Here is a 12,988-nt window from a genome sequence, read left to right as displayed (position 1 = left end):
CGCCTACACCTCCCAATTCCAGATAATCCCAGGATCGATCCATACCACTCTTTAGGCTCTTTAAATACCAACATTAAAAATAAATAATAAAAAAAAAACCCAACAGTAGGAAACAGGGGCGACATTTAGGCTACTAATAAGTTATATATATATATATATATATATATATATATATATATATATATATATATATACATATTATATATATATATAGTAGTATATAAGACCAGATTATAATGAGAACCAATCCTATAATAGGAACTAGGAACTTATCTGGACTGTCAGATTCAACCCAAAAGGGGCGTAATCTAACGGCTCAATTAAATCTGACAAAGTGAATGAGTTTCTCACTCCTCCGCGATTTTCTCAAGCTTTATTCAAGCTTCCTCAATTCAATCAATAGCTCCAATATCAGAAAAAGTTGCAACAATTTACATACTTCTTCAATATTGTGCTAAATTCGCTGCAAAATTTCTCAACGATAGAGGTAAGCATTGAAAATTTCGTATGAATCGATGTTTAGGGTTTAATACTTTTTTCGTCTAATCAAATTATATATCCTAACAATTTGCAGCATATATTTGCAAATTTGTCAATAATTTGGTACATTTTCAGTTTATCTTAGTGATTGCAACTATTTTGATGGTGAATTTAGAAGCTCGTAGTTATGCGAAACTTCAGAGATGTTAGAATTAAATTTGATCTGCAATACTTTGTTAATTAAGGCTCAAATTGTGTTTCTTCATATTTTTTAGTTTGTGCTTTTTTGTGAATTTTGATGCTAGAATCTTTTGAAAATTTCAGTGGTTTGTTTAAATAATTTCGTGTGTTTCGGTGTTTGTCTAAGGAATTTATATTTTAGTTCAATAATGTGTTCTTCTACAGTGATACTTCAGGATCATTTCCTATCAATTTGTAGCTTAGATTTGCAAGTTCGTAAATAATTTGTTGCGAAATCTCAATTCAATGGTTGCATATTCAGTCGAAATCGGATAATAGCTCTGATTTTGAATTATTCAATTATAATTATGATGCTGGAGTTAGATTATTGAAAGTATAGTTATATTGATTTTGCGATTTTAGTTGAATTAGATTTCTAAACTTTTTCATCTAGCTCGTTATCAACTGGATTTAAGCTATTCAATTCAGATTTTACTTAAACAATCTAGGTTTATAAATCTAGCTCGTTCAAGTAAGCCAAAATTCATGAATAGAAAAGAAGTAGATCAAAATGTGTTTTAAGTAAACAAATTTGTTTTCAAAAGTAAACTGTTTTTTTTTAAAAGTATAATGCGTAATAGATATTTTGATGTGTAGGCGTCGTTCGAAGTGCGCCTACGTTAAAAGCATGTGGTGAATATGTTTGGCACTCATAGGAAGTGGGAATTGACATAATACGATAAGGGACACGATTAGGGACAAGGAAAGTAGGGAGTCGCCAACAGGTTTTTAAGGAACTTGTAAACCGTTCACGGATTATAAAAAGACAACCACGAATAAGGGACAATGATAGGCAACAACGATTGACCCGTGAAGGTTACATCCCATTCATAATACATGAGATTACTAACTCCATATGGTTCGGAACCACGAAAGAAGGATCGGAGATGATGGTACGAAGTGAGTCATGGAGTCACATTCGCCCGTATTGGCCTCTACTCGATTCTTATAGTGAAAAGCATTCCTGCGATCTCAAAGACATAAAAACCAAAATATTCAATTTGCTGCAAACTATTATTAAGCTAAATTGGTTAAATATTAATGCAACATATAATTCTAAAATATTTGTGATCACTTGATTAAACAACAAGATTAAAAAGGAAACTAAACCGGTTGTCCAAATTATCTTATTAGGCGTGATTTTCAATTACATATTTCCTTTAAACATGCAATATGGTGATCAATAAAAAATATAATAGAATAAACATTAATATTGGAAGCAATTTAACAATAATAGTGTTAGTCAAATCAAATAATAATAATAACAACCCTAATCATGATACTAGCAATATTAAAAATAAAATAAGAGTAATTAAATTAATTAATTACTCACATTCTGCGCGTTCCTTTAAATTGCTACATCATGAATAAACTGTTAGTAACTTCAATAAAAAAATATAAAGTAAATGAAAATTAAATTAAATAAAAAGTAGAGTTGATTTGGTCCAAACCCTCAGTTATTTGTACTTTTCACGCCTTGGTTTAAGGACGGAACCTCGGGTTAAGTATGGACTCCTTGGAGTGCTTAGGGGAATTGTTATGGAAAAATAAGGAGGCTAGAAATTAGGTTAAAGATGGAGAAGAGAATGATTTTTGGTGTAAGGTGAGAGAGAATGATTATTGGTGCCCCGAACTGCAGAAAGGGGGGTTCTATTTATAGGGAAAATGAGCAGAGTGAACACGCGGAACCCTAAAAAGATAAAAACCCTAAAAAATAATACCATGTCACGGCAAAGAGCACCGTGACACGGTGACAGGCACCGTCAAACGGGGGAAGATCCCGTGACACGAGGAAAAACTGAGCGACGCGGGAAATAATTAGGTTACGGGAAGTGAAAACGTGTTTAGGGATTACGCGGAGAAAAACGGAGAAATCCCGTGTCACGGGATGTGCACCGTGACACGGGAAGAACGACATTGTCCACCGTGACACAGTGCAGTATGTCGTGTCACGGTGTAAAAAGTACGCGGAAATTACACGGAATATCCCCGTGTCACGGAATGGGCACCGTGACACGGGAAATTGCACCATGACACGGTGCAAAATCCCGTGTCACGGGAATAAGCCCCGTGACACGTCAGCTTTTGCCGCGTCGCGGCATTTTTGCTGCTGCGCGGTAATTTCAGTTTTTTACCCGTTTTTAAAATAATCATAACTTTTGATCCGTATCTTGGAATAAGACATATAATATATCATTGGAAAGCTTATCAAGTCTACTTTCCAACCTAATTGAAATCAAGTCAAAATAATATGTAGATTTTAAGATATGGCCGTTTTAGTGGAAGGGTGTCGGTTTTAGGCCGAGTTTAGTGTTTTGCTCATATCTTTTTCGTTATAACTCGGAATTGGGCTTATGATATATGGTTGGAAAGCTTATTTAAAGGCCTATCCAACAAAATAATAATTGGATCAAAATTGTATAGCCATAAAATCAGTTTCTCTCAGTTTTGCGATGTGGAAATGAAAAGTGGAAAATAGGTTATGGTTTAGGGAAATGAGCTAGAAATTGGATTGGTTCATGAAATATATTGGATAGAACATGGATTTAAGCACTCCAAAGATTAAATACTCAACTCGACCAATAATGGCGGTGAAGGTTGTTCATCATCGGGTTTGGTTTTGGGGAGACATTTTTAGGTGTCTACATGATGCACAATAATTGTTCGGCAAAGTGCTCCGACATAGTCTGCTTGTTGATTTTCATCAGATTGATCCTATGGAGGAGTTTAAAATTATTGTTTGCGTTGAAGAGGAACTTGGATTGCAAATGTATTTGGAGGGGCTAATTTACATGCACCAATATCCTATCCTACTTCCCATTATTTTAGTTGTCAATTGAGAATTGAGCTCTACAATCATGGTTAGTTAGTTGGCCTGTACAATCCTTATTGGATCTACTATTATTCTTCTCTAGTCTCACTATATTAAGGATAGTAGAATGTTGTGAAGGTTCTGGTGGCCATATACCTTATTGGCACTATAAAGAATTGGGACATCAGGAACTTATATGTAGTAAAAAAAATATAACTGCTTAGCTTTCTGCTCTATGACATTGACATTCATGATCGTTCTATATATGATTTTTTGTTAGCTACATGTAATTGTTAGTTTTGATAACATAGAGACCCAAGGGTTAATTAATTATAGGCATTAAATATATATATATCTTATTAGGGATTTATGATTGTCCTATAAATAACACTCTCAATCCCTTTTGGTGTCCTGCTTATTTTTACTTTCAAGGAGGTGAATTATTTATATGAAACGTGAGCTATATATTGCATATACAATGTGTGTATATGATTTTATATCTTTTTCATATACTCTTCTAATGATGGTCTAATGATGATACTACATTAGTGGTCTCTAAAAGTAAATTGATGGATCTACATCAATGGTCGTCTTTATAAGCAAATAAAAAATACTTATATGTAAACCTATCGGCTCAATTGGTAGAGCACTATGCAGATGCATAGAGGTGTAGGTTCGATTTCTACATAGGTTATCTCTAAAAGTAAATGTAAAATACTCTAAAGTTATTTAAATTACCTTAAAGGTAAATCAAAACAAACATGAAAAATAATCAAATAAGCATGGTAACTCTAAGTCATTGACTTTCATGTTGCTTCAATGTGAGCCAAATTATAACTTGTTCTACAAACATGAAAAATAATCAAATAAGAAGTATGTAAGGTTTAAGTGAAGACTATAAAATAAAAAGTAAATAAAAAAAATACAAAAAGTAAATTAAAAAACTAACAGTATATCATATAATTTGACACAAAAGTATGTGGAGGCTAATCAGCTGACATCAAACACTAACTTATTTGTTGTGGCAATAAATAATAGATGTATTCATGTATAAAAAACTTCTGTTTCATATTAATAATAATAATAAAAAAAAATACCAAAAGTAAATAGATACTGTTAAAAAGTAAATAAAAAACACTAAAAAGTAACAAGCAATACATATTGACCTGAAAACTTGAAAAACTAAAAGCAATCGGATGTATTTTGTCATCATCAAACCTGAAAACTTCAAAACACAAAATCATCTCATCTTTTCATGATCACAGTTCCAAGATTGATTAGTGACCCAACTTCAGCTCTTTTATTTCTACCTCCAACGTAAAGTAAATATAAAACACTTTAAAGTTATTTAAAATGTCACACAAGTAAATAAAATGATCTTTTGGATAAAGTTAATTCCTAGACCTGGCTGTGCTTTCAGTTAGTCTAGGGGTGTTATTCGTGACACTACAAGTGATGTTCTGCTGGCTACTTGCTGCAGGTTGCAGGGCAGATTTGCAATTGATAAAAGGATCGATTCTAACAGCTTTCTCTACACTCAAAAACTACCTCTAGGAGCTTGCTAAGGGCTGTCAAATGGTACTTTGAAGTGAACTTCATAATTATCTCAAAAGTTGATACAAAATAATAAAAAGTAAATCAATTAATTCCAAAAGTAAATAAAAAATGTCTTAAAAGTAAATAGAAAAACTAAAAAGTACGAGTAAATCAAAATAGCTCAAAAAAAAAACAAAACAAAAGTAGATCAAAGTATCTCTAAAGTAAATCATAACTACTCAAAAGTAAACAAAAAACACTAAAAAGTAAATAAAAATATTATAACAGTTGATAAAAAAAAATTAACTCAAAATAAATACAAATATTTCAAAAGTGTCTCTACAATAAAATGATTTATTAAAAGAACCTACGTGGGATTCGAACCCACATCTTTTGTGCACATGCACAATGCTCTACCAATTGAGCTAGTAGGATATTTTAGGGTAAGAATAATAAGTCGATGCCAAACAACAATAAAGATGTTCAATGTTCCTGTCTTCATAGCCTGACCTACAAATTAGCCTCAACAGTTTGCTGCCAAGATGTGCTTAACATGTTCAATATTCAAGCTGAACTATAAGTGATCAAACATGAAGAAGAATTGACTCTTGATGATTCCTTTCTTGTGGCCAAAAAAGAGTATTCTAGGCTGCAACAACAAGTTTAGACGCAAATTTGGGTTTACCAGTATCTAATTCTAATTCCTACAAGCGAGCAACTAGCTACTATATCTATACAAGGTTATCACTTAAACAATATTATATGCAATCTTACTTAAAGCCTAATAAACACATAGCAATCATCACTGTTCTAGCATTTTTTTGGTTCACCTTGAATTACATGACCCACGAAATACACCAAAAAAGTCTATACACACAACAACACTTCACAGCCCCACAAACATGCCACTAAAACCCAATAACTACCTCATGAAATTAAGAAATAAACTTACAAAATTATAGTTGTTGAGTCTATTTCATTCAAAAAAAAAATACAAAAAGATTTTCCTCTTTAAGGCTACACTTGTAGCAGTGCTAATAATCATTTCCTTTGAGTTGTATGTATAGAGCACGTTGTCATTCACTAGTGCCATTTGAACCGGAGATTGAGAAGACTATTCCAAGATTAAGGGTTGCTAGGCGATCTTTGAGCTCTAGCATTTCAAGTGAGGAAGAACTGCAACAAGAGGAACAAGCAAGAATGGGAGAGAATCCGAGAGTGGCATTGAAAGAATTGGGGATTTCCGGTGCATATAGATTTGAGAGTGGAATTGCTCCTCCTACAACACCGGCAAATGATTTTGAAATTAGGTCGGCTATGATCACTTTGATAGAGAGGCGACAATAGTGAAGCCAAGCATGAGAGTTTGATAAGTGACTTTTATGTCACTTTTAGGGGTGTTTATTGAATACTTTTCCGGCTTATTTCAATAATTAAGCTCATTTTATCCTTTATTTCTATTATTTTGCTTAATCTCGTCTTTTATCTTTTTATTTGAGTATTTTGTAATTTTTAGTTTAATTTAGATTAACTTAGTTTTATTAATTCCTAGTTTCTCTCTTTTTATTTATTTTTCTTTTAGTTTCTAGTTTGTTTTCTTTATTTTATGTTATTTCATTTAATTCTATTATTTATTTAGTTTTAGCATTTTATTTTACTTTATTTATCTTATTTTATTTTACTTTATTTATCTTATTTTATTTTATTTTATCTTTTGATAATCCCCTCGTGTTGTTTTTGGTTGTAGGTGTTTTCGGGTCCTTGGTCGATCGGGTTCAAGGTCCGAGAATTGAGTCAAACAACATGCTCCAAGCTTCCACACACCAAACAACCACCAAGCCCTGCTCCCTGCTTTCCCCCAACAACACCAACACAAACAGCCCCAGCAACCCGCAGCTCACAAACCGCCAACAACCACCAGCTCCACCACTGCTGTCGCCACCACCACACTGCCACAGCAGCCACCCAAACCACATCAACCAACCAATCCTCTGCTCCCTCAATTCATCAAACGCTCCCACCTATCACAGCCACATCAATTCCGCAACCACCTGCGAACCTCCACCATCAACCGCTCCCCTGCTCCCATAAACCGCACCTCTCACCAGCCACAACTACAACCACCAGCACCTCACCTCCAATACACCAACACCCAGCAACTCGCAGCTCACAAACCGCCAACAACCACCATTAGCCTCCGTATCCACCACCAATCTGCAACCAACAACCACTATCAGCCCACCACAACCGCACCAGCACCTTAACTCCATTTCACAACAGCAGCCACATCACCAATTTATAGCAACAAATCAGCCACCAATTGCAACCCCAAATCGCCCAAGCAACATCCCCAATTCAGAGCAAATGGCAATTAATCAAGTTCGAGCAAACCAAAGGAGTTCAGTCGAAGTTTGAGTCAGAAACTTTTGAGGTTTTGTAATTTGAAGAGGTGTGGTCGAACACACCCATGGTTCGACCGAACCAACCCCGTAGTTCGGCCACACCAACCCGAGGTTTGATCGAACCTTTTCACGAGCATCACACGTGATTTTTATGAGACGGCCACAATTCCTTCAATTAATCCAAAGGCCGAGAATCTAGTGATGCTAGATGATGATGATGTTGATTTACGGTGGTGATTATGATGATTGGTTGCGGTTGACAATGGTGAATGAGAGCAGCAAGTGAAAGGATGAAAGGGGTGGAATTGGTGGGTCTGACGGGTTTAGGGGAATTTTGGGGGGTTTCTTTTTCCATTTCTTTTTCTTTTATTTTATTTTATTTTAGTTTTGTTTTTGTATTTAGTTTTATTTAGTTTTATTTATTTTATTTTATTTTTGTTCAACTTGTATTATAAATACCCCCTTTGGGGTTATTTTCTAAAAACTTTCAATCAACATTTTATTTTAGATAGATTAGATTAGTTTAGCCTTTATTTTCTCTCTCTTAGGGTTAGTTTAGGAGTAGTGTAGAGAGAGAAAGCTTGGATTTTCATGGAGTTTTTGAGAGGTTGAAGAAGCAACTTTGTGGAACTTCTTCTCATCTATTCAATAAGCATTTTCTAACTTTCTCTCATCTTTATTTCTTTGCTTAATTCTTAGTTTTTGCTTTTTGTTTGTTGATTTGAGTAGATTAATTAGTTTGTTTGTTTAATCTTATTTTTATTATTATTTTACCTTGTTTCCCATGTCTTTCTTCATTATGTTAGCTTAGGTCTTGTTCTAGGGAATTAGATGAAGGTTATATTAATCAATTGAATGATTGATTGTGATTAGTATGAAATTGTTTCTTGATTATTGTGTATGGGTGATGTTTTTATGGATTAGAATCTTTCTAGCTAATCGATTCTATGCTCTTAATTGTGCTTTCAATCAAATGTGCGAGAGTGAGTTGGTTGAGAGCCCTAAATTCTTCCATACCTTTGCTAGGCTAGTTGCACGAGAGTGAATTAGTTTAGTAGGATAATTAACATGCTTAATTGTGCGAGAGTGAGTTAAATGTGTTGATGTTCCTAATCGAGGGCATTTTCATCTAATTGTATGATGTTGAATGCATTGATGTAATTGGATTCCACTTTCCCTAGTTTTAGTTATTTGCTCTTAGTAGTATTTGGTTTAATCTCTCTATATCTCACAACCTTTCCTAGTAGTCTAGTTGGCACAAATTAATGCACTTAGTCCTTTTGGGTTCAACCCTTTACGTGCCACTAATTAGTTTAGTCTAAGTTTAGGTATTATAAATTTCTAATTTGGTTAGGGTTAGTAGTCCCAACGACCTACTTCCACCTTCGACCAGAGCCCAATAAATCATCTCAAGGAATTTGAAAAATATTGCAACACTATCAAGGTGAACGGAGTTTTCCAAGAATTCATCCGCCTCAAGCTCTTTCCCTTTTCTCTCATTGGGCGTGCTTTGGAATGGCTAGACAAGGAGGTTAAGCCGAATTCTCTAACTACATGGGATGAGGTTACAAAATAATTTCTAACTCGTTTCTATCCACAAAAGAAAACAGCGAAGGCAAGAGCTTTGATTCAAGGTTGCAAACAAAAGCCAAGTGAGAGCCTCTATGAAGCGTGGGAGAGATATATGGAGTATCAAAGGGAGTGTCCTCACCACGGAATTCCAACCTATCAAATTATTCAAATTTTCTATGGAGGCCTAAGTCCCCAAGGTAAGTCATGCCTAGATGGAGGAGGCGGAGGTCCCATCATGAATAGGACGGAAGAAGAAGTGGTGGACATCATTGAGGATGTTGTGAGGTACTATAGAGATTGGCAAGATGATGAGAGAGAATCAACTAGCAAGAGTAGCTCTTTGGTGTACTCGGTTGATCATTTAAATGCAATCAACAATCTCTCCTCACAAATGACAAACTTGGGGAAGGAAGTGAGTGCAATCAAGGAAAAATTGGAGAGTTCTTCTTCCCAAGCTCCAAGTCTTCCCTCCCAATTTAAGGGGAGAGGTACTCCTTCTAACTCTCATCCCCCTCCTTCTTCTAGTAACATGCCTAGTGGTTGTTTGTTTTGTAATGTGTGTGGTTCATATGATCATGATTCTAGTAAATTCCCTCATGCTTTTCTGGATGATAATGATGATTTTGATAATAATGAGAGTGACCATATGAATTATGTGTCAAACAATAATAATGTGCAAAGTTTTGATAACCAAAGGGGTCAATGGAATATGAATTACCAAAATCATGGTAATTTTGACAACTATAACCTAGGTGGTGGTTATAGGAACCAAGGGAACCGAGGTTCTCGAGGTAACTATAACAATCAAGGTTATAGTGGCCAAAATCAAACCAAAATTATGGTAATCAAAACCAAGGTTATGGAAATCATAATCAAGGTGGTGGTAACCATAATCAAGGTTATGGTCAAAATCAAAATAGGGGTAATTGGAACAATCAAGGGAGAGGCAATTTTCAAAATAATGCTCAAAGAGGCCCTCCTCCCGGATTTTCTCCGAAGACTCAAGTTAATAATTCCTATTCACAACCCTCTTTTCTATGACTAATTTGGAGGAAATCATTGAAAATCAAACAAAGCTGTTGTGCACTTACATGGCCGTAAGTGACAAGAAATTCAATGAGGTGATGACTCATAATAAGATGCTTGAAAACCAAATTTCTCAACTTGCTAATTCTTTGAAAGACCATGCTAGTCCTTCTTCTTTACCTTCCCAACGCTTATATCCCAAGAGACCCGTAAATGCTATTGTTACAAGAAGTGGTAAGGTTCTTGAGGAGAGTTTGCCTAGGAAGAGTGGAACTAAGGAGGTCCCCAAGGAGGTCTTGGAAGAGGATGAGAAAAATGGTGCATCTTTGAGTGAGGTTGTGATTGAGACACCTAGAGAGGTGAGAGTAGAGAAAGAAATTGTGAAACCCAAGCTTCCATATCCACAAAAATTCATGAGACATAAGTTGGATGAACAATTTGGAAGATTTATTGACATGCTTAAGCAACTTCATCTTTCTCTACCTTTTACCGAAGTTGTTACCCAAATGCCTAACTATGCAAAATTCCTCAAAGACATTTTGAGTGGTGGGAGGACTTATGATGTGGTGGACACGGTCAACTTGACCGAGAATTGTAGTGCAATCATAATGAACAAGATGCCACCCAAGTTGAAAGATCCCGGAAACTTCTCAATCCCTTGTGCCATTAACAAGATGCAAATTGATAATGCCTTATGTGACTTAGGAGCTAGTTTTAGCTTAATGCCATATTCGATTTATCAAAGACTTGAGGTAGGGGAACTTATACCTTCCAAAATTACCTTGCAATTGGCCGATAGGTCAATTAAGATTCCTAAGGAAAAGGTTTAGGATGTTCCTTTGAGTGTAGGGAAGTTTGTGATCCCGGTAGATTTTGTGGTTCTTGAAATGGATGAATATGCTACCATTCCCATTATTCTTGGTAGAACTTTTCTTTCTACCTCGGGTTCTATGATTGATGTTAAGATTGCAAAGATTTCACTCAAGGTAGGAGAAGAGGTCATTGAATTTAACTTGAATGAAAGCATGAAGTATCCATGTTCTTCCTTAGAAAATTGCATGTTGATTGATTCTCTTGATCTTGTTGTATCTTCCATGCATGAGCACTTGCTCACTTCTAATGATCCTCTTGATAATGTCTTTTTGAACAAGGATAAGATAGGTGCTCCTTTCAAGGAAGTTGCAAGGTATGAGGATTTGCTAAATAGAAGCATTGAGGAAGTGGACGAGAATATGTGCATGAATATCTCAAGCAAAGAAGCTTTGCAATCCGTCACTTCAAAGGAAGTTAAATGTGTACCAATGGTTGAGCTCAAACCTCTTCCATCACACCTTAGCATCAAGGGATCAAGAAAGAGCGGTCCCAATTCGGCCAAGAGTGCTTTTCCAAATGATTTTATAGAAGTCTCAATGAAAGATTCTCCTTCTCCGTTCAAGGCCAATGTCAATCGTCTAATGAATTATTTCGACGATGCTTTTATTGGTTTTGTTCACTCATTGTTTCTCCGATAACCACCTTAATTGGTGGAGGCAACCCGGTTTTCTAATTTTTTCTTTGATTTTACAATTTTCTATACTTCCTCCTTTGAGAACTTTTCTTATTTCTCTTTATTTTTGTTTGTTCTCTTGATCCTAGGTACCATGAGATTGGTTTAGAGAAAATTTCCAACAATTGTGGTGCTACTTCAAGATTTCATGAGGTTTGGTTAAGCTTAGAGGAAAGGGTTCGTTGAGGGTATATGTTCTTGTGTTTGCATTCCCATCGATATTTATTTATGTTTAAACATATTTTGGATTGTTTCTTATGAAATTTTTGAGTACTTGATCATGACTTCGATAGGGACGGTGAGAATGCAAACACGAAAGCATCATTAAGGGTGTTTCTCCTTTTAGAGCCTTCCCGAATTGCATGTGGTGCGCACGCACCAGGCTGCGCGCATGCACCACAAAGACTACTTGCGGGCGCGGGTGTCTGCATCTAAAAAAACTCCAAATCCGACCAGGAATTCCTCGCGGTCTGGCCGCGGGTTAGGTACCGCGGGCGCGGAGATTTCGGGAGCGGGCGCGGCCTTCTGTTGCGCGCACGCACTAGCTGGTAGCCCTTATAACCCCTAAACGCACCCTACTCTTTCATTTCTATCATTTTTCCCTCCTAAAACCCTATACCCTCTCTTGCAAAATCAAACCTATTTCACCTCTTTTGATATTATTTCAACATTAATTATAATTTCCACATCAAGTTTTCAAATTTCAATCCCAAATATTTCAGATTTTCTACCCCAATTCAATAAAAAAATTAGGACTTTTTCAAATATTTGAAGTTTTATGTTGAGGTTTGGAGCTTGTTTTTGAGAGTTCTACTTGTTCTTACATCTTCATTTTGGGCATTTTACAAGCATTTTAAGACTTCATTGAGGTATGGTTTCTTATTTTCTAGTCATCTTCTTCCTCTTTGTTCAAGCTTGAAACCCTTGTTTTACTTTCATGGTGGAACTCTATGGTTAGTTCTTTTCACTTGAAATTTGTGTTGAATGATATCATTGAGTGTTGAATTGAAGCTTCTTCATGATAAATGTGTAAACTTTGATTGAATTCTTGAATAGCCATTGTTGGCTATTTTCTCTCTCATGGGTATTCTTTATGATGGTTTTATATCTTTGAAAATTCAATGCTTGAGATTATTTTGCTCAATTTGACTCATGATTTCGTCTCTTATGTTCAATTTTGCCTTTAATCCATGCTTATTTGTTTCAAATTCACGATTTTATAATAATGGCATTGTTCATTTGTTACCATCTCTTGCTTCTATTGTGAGATTATTTCATTTTGTGCTTGATTCTTGAACAATAACTTATGCTAATTTAAGTCTTGAAACCTTGTAGATGGCCACACTCCGTCATAAGAAGCGAGCTAGGTCAAGT

The 12,988-nt window shown here is 35.5% G+C and overlaps 1 long non-coding RNA gene and 1 other non-coding gene across 2 annotated transcripts; one reads left to right on the top strand and one right to left on the bottom strand.

Moving 5' to 3' along the window:
- The first annotated feature begins 260 nt into the window (after nucleotides 1-260).
- LOC145557337 (uncharacterized) lies at nucleotides 261-8,143 on the top strand. The gene is made up of 2 exons (XR_014092294.1): nucleotides 261-487; nucleotides 6,156-8,143. It is a non-coding gene; the product is annotated as an uncharacterized LOC145557337 (long non-coding RNA).
- Nucleotides 8,144-9,083: 940 nt separating this feature from the next.
- On the bottom strand, nucleotides 9,084-9,189 carry LOC145566375 (small nucleolar RNA R71). The gene has a single exon (XR_014095407.1). It is a non-coding gene; the product is annotated as a small nucleolar RNA R71 (small nucleolar RNA).
- Nucleotides 9,190-12,988: the final 3,799 nt, after the last annotated feature.

Source organism: Chenopodium album, chromosome 1, assembly GCF_948465745.1.
Source record: "Chenopodium album chromosome 1, dcCheAlbu1.1, whole genome shotgun sequence".
In the NCBI taxonomy this organism is placed as follows: Eukaryota; Viridiplantae; Streptophyta; class Magnoliopsida; order Caryophyllales; family Amaranthaceae; genus Chenopodium; species Chenopodium album.
The sequence above is the reverse complement of the archived record's forward strand: the minus strand, read 5'-3'. Positions and strand labels throughout refer to the sequence as shown.